We start from the raw sequence: 7,456 nt of genomic DNA on the forward strand, positions 1-7,456 counted from the left end.
CATCACCATCTTATCTGAAAACATGTAGAGCATTACTTATGAAGACACTCTTCTCTCAGAGAGTGTAGTAAAGTTTGTGTAGTAAAGTTATGTTTGAAACTGGGATGCTGGTTTGAGCTGGTTTATGGCGGTTCTTTGCTGGTTAATGCTGGTCCTTAGCTGGTCATGGGCAAGTGGCCCAGCTGGAAGACCAGCACGAGCCAGCAAAGAACCAGCAAACCAGCATCCCTGCTTGAAAACATAACCATCAGCATATGCAGTTTTTCAACAGGACTCTAAATAATAACAATAAAAACAGTGGTTAAAAACAAAAGTCATGTTATGTGCTTTTCAACATTCTTTTTATTTGTTCAGATATATATAAAAAAGATAAACAGTAGTATATTCTTGAATGAAAAAACTCCACTCTTTTGGAAATAGACCCATTCTCCAGCTCCTACAGAGTTAAAAGGCTTTGACGTTTTTGGAATCTATTCAGCCATTCTCCATATCTGGCGATAATAGCACTTTAGCATAGCTTAGCATAGACCATTGAATCTGATTAGACCAGAAGCATTTCAGTTCAAAATGATCAAAGATATTGATATTTTCCCTTTTAAAACTTGACTCTTCTGTGAAGTTACATTTGCAACTTTTCAATTTCTGTTGGTCTTAGGTTTTGTCATATTATGAGAAAAATAGTTTACTGTTTTTTTAGCAGTTTTGCTAATAAATAAAAGAAAGAAGAATTAACGCTTCAGAATACAGATCCTTTTTTAATCAGTAACTACACAGGAACAAATCAATAACGCATTATTAACAATGCAGGAACCTAACTGTTAACTAACAAGAAACTCTGATTAACAAATTAGTAAGTAATAGCACAAAGATGACACTAGTAGTTTACTATTAACTACAATTTTTTATTCTTCCCAGAGAACTAGTGAGAAAGTTTCATAATTCACCCAAAACTAAACAATAAGTAATGCATTTAATGCAATTAATTTTAATTACTTCACAAGACTGTTACATTATCAGTAACCTAATAGCAGACTTGTCCTATTACTGTTTATATGTGACATGCTATATAAAATCTGAAAATATTTTGTGTATGCGTATGACAAGCAATGTGTATATGTACTGAACAATAATAAAATGTGTACAATTTTAAATATGTGAGAATGCAATATTTAAGACTACCTCACAACTTTCACTTTCACAACTGCTTTATAGAATTTAGCTAAAAGAATCAACAACAAACAAAATAAAGCAATATAAATAATACTATTCTAATGGTTTCCATTAAAACACCACAATGCACCATTAACTTTAGCTAAAAATTCCTTTTGTAGTGTGTTTTGGGCATTTTTCCAATAGGATTTAACATCCACCAATAGAATCCATCACATACAATATCACCCCATTATACTTTCCGTTAAAACCAGCATAATTCCAATTATATCCACATATCCATTTTTTTCCTGTAAAAATATGATGCTATATATGTCCAAGATTACGAGGGGAGGAAGCATAGGATGTTCTGTTTTACAGTAAAAAGCTGAGCAATCATAACAAAAAAAAATTGTTAATAAATAATATTATGAAATATTAATAACAGCTTCGCACTTGAAAAATACGTTTTGATGATGAAAAAATGGATGCAGATTTTATTTACGTTATTTAACCATTTACAGGCAATAATATTAAATCGGCTGTAATTTAAACAGACAACAAAAAAAAAAAAAAAAAAAAAAAAAAAAAAAAAAAAAGGCGCGATCATGGAACGTTGAAGGTGAGGGCTGTGTGACGTCACAATAATATTCGCGTTAGACTGAAAGTGCTCGCTTGCGGTTCTGTCAATCGTTACACATTCATCCAAATGGCTCCGTTAAAGGTAAGTCTGCTTTTAAAAAGGTTTTTAACGCAGGCGAGGCGGTTTACTTACTAAACATATATTTTTAATGACTTAATTTTCCACCATTCCACCGCCCGATAGAAAAGGCACTTGTTTGATTTTACAAATACCATCAAATGTTCAACCTGTGCTTCTAAAACTGGATCACATAACCTGTCTATGCATATTATGCCAAATCTGTATTCATTCTTAAATTACGTTTAAACATATAAATAGGCTGATTATTCTTAAAGCCGGTGTAAGACATTAACATATTCTCTAACTGAACTTTTTATGAACAGATCATAAAGCTAAGTGTTAATGCTATGTTTGTCCTTCCAGAAAATGTATTGCAGCATCCACCAGTCTTATGAAAAAATTAATAAAAACCCAAAAAGGTGAAGAAAAAGAGGTCAAGATTGCGCAATGTTCTCCAGTGGATGTGATGGACTGCGTCCGGCGAAGACCATGACGAACCGACTTCATCATCAGGAAAACGCAGAATTTCCAAGGTCTGCGCTGCTTTTTTTGGCAGAATGCTCACATGTCGTTCTTCCACGCGCGTCCTCGTCTTCTGAGTCGTAAGTCGTCGTTCGTGCGTCTTCCATCCAGACTCAGGAGACCAGCGACACTCGAGTGCCGGTCGGCAGATCTTCACAAGAGCCTCCAGAAGCAGATCACTGGCGCGCCAGCTCGGAGAAAGCAGCAGTTGAAGGTTAGAGATTTCTCTTACAATTACGATTTTCTACACCTCCAACATCAGGGTTTTTAGCTCTATGTAACAATCGTTAAACGTCCGATTGTCCAGGATCTACTTCGTGAAGCTTGCCTAGTTGTAGTATAGCCTTTATGTCCCTAATAAAGGCTTTTGCTTTGACAAAACGCTTTGAAAAACATTGTCTTCACAGCAGTAGTTGTAGACAGTTCCTCCATCAGATCCTCAGAACAAAACCAGTCTCAGCTGCAGACCGTGATTGAGAGACTTGACCCATCACAGAGAAAAGAGGAAGAAGTTCTCCAGCTTTTCTACTTCCTCTTTGCTTCTTTCTGACCTCTGAAGGCTCTAAAATAAAGGTGTAATTCCTGTACTGTGATTGTTTAAGAAACAGGTATATAAAACAACAGAGCATTCCTCAGGTTATTTTTCTCCTCAGCAGTTGAAGGTTCTTTTCGGTGTTGATGGTTCTTCTACATCTGCAGACAGATTCTTTGCCTCGAAGAGTTCAGGCAGACAAGAGGTGAGAGAAATAATTATCTGCATTTATTCATCCAATCCCTGGATGTATATGTCTTTCTACCTGCTTTGATACCAGATTGTATTTCCTCTGAAATATCCGGAATACAGTCTGAAGTTCTAGTTTAAAACAAACATCTTACAGCATCGACTACAGACATCAGCGAAGACTGATTATTAATTTCTTTACAGATGCAGACGCTGCTCTGACCTTGAAACCATAGACATATTGATGCTGAGTGGTGGGCATTTGGAAAACTATTTTTTAATTAATTATATGTATTTCAAACTATATTCACGTAAATGTGTAAATATATTGAAATTGAAAATAAGGAATATAATTTTAAAAAGATTTATAATTCTAAGTATATTTTGTGCCACAACAAAGAAAAACAGTATTGGTTAACACATATGATGTTTTCCTAGCTCCTCGAGACTTCATGTACATTTCAGAGTCCAGTGGCGTGGTCTGTACAAGGACCTCTGATGGAGCTGCTGCCTGTGTCTTTGTCAGAACCAGAGGAAGTGTCTGAGAAGAGTGTCATCTAAGGAGGAGGACGTCGATGCTGACTAGCTGCACTCGGGTAAAAAATGACTCTATTATTACAAACTCTTTGCAAAACTAGCCTCACATATTTATGCAGAAACCCTGTTTAATGTTTCATCAAGTCTGTCCACTAACGCCATCCTGCAGTCTTCCAAATCTAGGAAACACGTGTTATATGAACGCCGCTATTCAGTGCTCTCAGCGCCCCTTCAGAGAAGATCTGCTCTCGCAGCAGGAGAGCCACGCGACAGCTCCACGCTGATCAGGTAACGCTCAACCAATGCTAACGCTTCCTATGCACAGGTTTTCCCATCAACAACATGCAACAAACATATCTCAGAAGTAGACACCTTTTGATAACCAAGAATGGTCGAGTAAAGGATTATTTTTGTCTTCTTTGTGCAAAAAGTATTCTCTTTAGCTGGAATTGAGCCACTTGATGTCACATGGGACTGTTTTTTACCGATGTTTTTAGTACGTTTCTGCAGTTTTGTTGCTGCTTATTGAGGGTCAGATCTCTGATATCATCAAAAATATCTTACTTGTGTCCAAGATGAATGAAGGTCTTAATGTTTTGGAGTTTTTGGGCGAACTAACCCTTTATCGCGCTTTCTTGCCAGAGCGCTGTTCGACCTGTACATGAGCCGGATGGACAGCAGTGACTGACTCGAAGCAAACACACTACTAAAGTCAAAGCTGCATTGAAAGTCACTATTTTGTTTTCAAGGAAACAGACAGCATGTGAGTACGCTTTAAATCCAGGGGCTCCTTAACTAGATTACTAGGACTTGCTTGTCTCCACACCTGTTTTTTAAACCAAAACTCAATGACAGAAACCAATTGAGCTAATATCAGATTGGGCTGTAATGCTTCGGAAACAAAGCCCTGATCTCTTTAGCAGTGAACTATTGTTATGCACTCTTGGTAATTGTTGCTTGTGTATGAGTTGGATTCACCTTCTCCATCTTCCTCTCAGGACGCACTAATAAAGCCTTGATGGCTTGCCTGTCCTTTCTGAAAGAGGAAAGCATGAGCTTGAGATCGCTCATCCTCTTACACCTGCCCCCGTGGTCCAATATGGAGTTCAAGCTCAAAAAAACGAGCACACCTGCAAAAGGTAACTTAATGCCAATTTAAACATGAATGCATTCTTCTCGCTCAGAAGAAGCTTAATCCTTCAATTGTAGCCATTACTGTGGCCTCAAGAAGAGTTTCACAGAGAATCAAACTGCCTCTCGCTGACCATCAAGCCTCACTCGACCCGCAGACAGTCTGCAGCTGTACATGAGCGTGAGTATCAGCGCCGAGTGATATCCTTGGCACCTAACGGGGAGCCTCTCTTGTCTCTGATCCGCCCATGTCTGGCGCTTTGTTGTCTTCAGGCGTCGCTTCATTGACAGCATGTGCAGTCTGTGCGGAGAAGTCCAGGCCTCCAAGACCCTGGAAGTTCCTCACTCTTCCTCGGGTAATGGCACGCCTTCTGATCAGGTAGAGATCTGGGAGAAGAACCAATCGTGAGCTGATCTGTAACGTCTGGTCACTCTCTGCAGGGTCCTGGTCCTTCTGGTGAAGCGCTTTGACTTTTTGTGTGTCCTCCACGATGAAGACTAAGACTTCACTGGAGATCCCAGAGGAGTTGACGCCATGTCCTGGCGCAGCTGCACGCTGCTGTTTATCAAACATCTGCCCCTCTCTGGTGGCCACTTACAGAACTCATATAACTTGATGTCAGTCTCTCTTTGCTGATTTGATCTGTGATCTTCAACAGAGAGAACAGAGCAGCCAGCTGAAAACAGCAGAGCAGGCAGACGTTCACTTCTCCAGAGAATATTCAGGAAAGAACAGAGTTGCTCCACAGGCAATCAGATGAGAGGAAAGAAAGAGATGGATGAATGGATATAGACAGACAAATACACAGATAGGTAGAGGGGGTAGATAGACAGATGCAGGCATGGATAGATAAATGGATGAAACGGATATATATGGATATTAGATGTTTAGATGAATGGATGGACATTTATAGACGACAGAATTATCATATAATCTGTGTCTTCTAAACAGGAAGAAGTCTGTCTTCATGAGTTCACAGTACACACTCTCAGCTACTGTCTCATCCGGGAAGCCATATGTCTTTTGGTAAGTCTTCACTCGCCTCGTTTCTTTCATCCATAGATGTATAAAGATCGCCCATTAGGCCGTTTCCAGGCACGAGACGCCGCCGCTATCTTTTGGAACGTGAACTTGTCGTTCTTGTAGCATCTTAAACATTCAGTGATCTATTGCACGACGCCAAGTCGAAATGAAAAAACAAAATGGCTTACATATCGCGCCCATGACAATCGCAGCACGAGGTATATTTACTGTTTCGCCACTGACCATGTGATCAGGACACTACATCAGTCAGATCCGCCGGTGCGGCGAGGACGGATGGCTGGCGGTGCAGATGACGCCGTCAGAAGGAGCAGCTGGAGCGAGGTGTCCGAGGACGCCAGGGATAACGGATACCTGCTGTTTCACGCCCAGAGGTACTTCCAGTGTTCACTCTCAGCGATCGGCCAGCTGCTGATAAAAGCTTGAACTCACTCACCTCGCAGCTGAGCAGCTGCCATGCTCGACACCGATCTGGAAGACGCAGAGAGAGCAACAGATGAGGACCGCGGATCTCGCGAGGAAGGTCCCACCCCAGAGAGGGTCTCGAGGGTCCTCCAGCTCTGGAGCCAGTCCGCATCTGTGGGTTCGGGCGGAGATCTTGACAGATTCTTCGTCAGATACTTTAGCATGGTTCTTGTCATTCTGAGCGAATCAGATGGCACATTTTCAACATACAAGGAACACAAATAAGAGGAGCAGTGTTTTTCACTGTTCTATCTTTTTTACGCTTTTATATAAATAAACAAAATATAATATATAAAATAATAAATATAAGTAATAAGTAAAAATACATAAAATTGATAAATAAAAGATGGACGAAATAGTACATTAATATTAATAATAAAATTAAGTCTAAATAACAGTAAACAAAAGAAGGAATAAAAATATGTAATACATAAAAATGTAATCATAAAATAAGTAATGAAACAATAAAATATTACATTAATATTAATAATAAGATAGTAAAATAAGAATATGTTATATTAATAAACAATAAAAAGGTTAATACATTTTTATAATGAATATTGTGCATTAAAAATAATGACTATGGAGTCTTTAATGCATGAAAATTAAATAAACTATTAAAAACTAAAATAAGTAATAGATGAAATAGTATTAAACAAAAACACTAATAATAATAATGATAAGGTATAAACATAAACTAATAAACAAATAAATAGTAAAAATAATAGATAAAACAAGTAATAAGTAGATATTACATTGTGTATGCCTTATTTACTACACATTTCTTTAAAGTAGAAAAAAATAAATAAAGGAATAAAATAAGCAATACATAAAAGTAATAAAACTAATAAAATAAAAACAAAAACAAGTAATAAATGATACAGAATAAACGGAATAAATAAAATATTTATATTAATAATAAGATAAAGTATAAATAAAAGTAAAAAAATAAGTACATATGTACAAATAAACAATAATAAATAGAAAAGGCAATCAAAATAATAAATGAAAATGTATTACATTAAAAATCAAAAAGTTAAAAGTAATAAAAATCAGCAGTGCATGAAAATTAAATAATGAAAACTAAAATAACTAAATAATGAAACTGTATTAGAAAAAACATTACATTAATAATAATAAGGTAAGCAACATAAAACTAATAATTAAAAAAAGAAGAATAAAAATG

The sequence above is a fragment of the Puntigrus tetrazona genome, chromosome 22 (assembly GCF_018831695.1).
Source record: "Puntigrus tetrazona isolate hp1 chromosome 22, ASM1883169v1, whole genome shotgun sequence".
In the NCBI taxonomy this organism is placed as follows: Eukaryota; Metazoa; Chordata; class Actinopteri; order Cypriniformes; family Cyprinidae; genus Puntigrus; species Puntigrus tetrazona.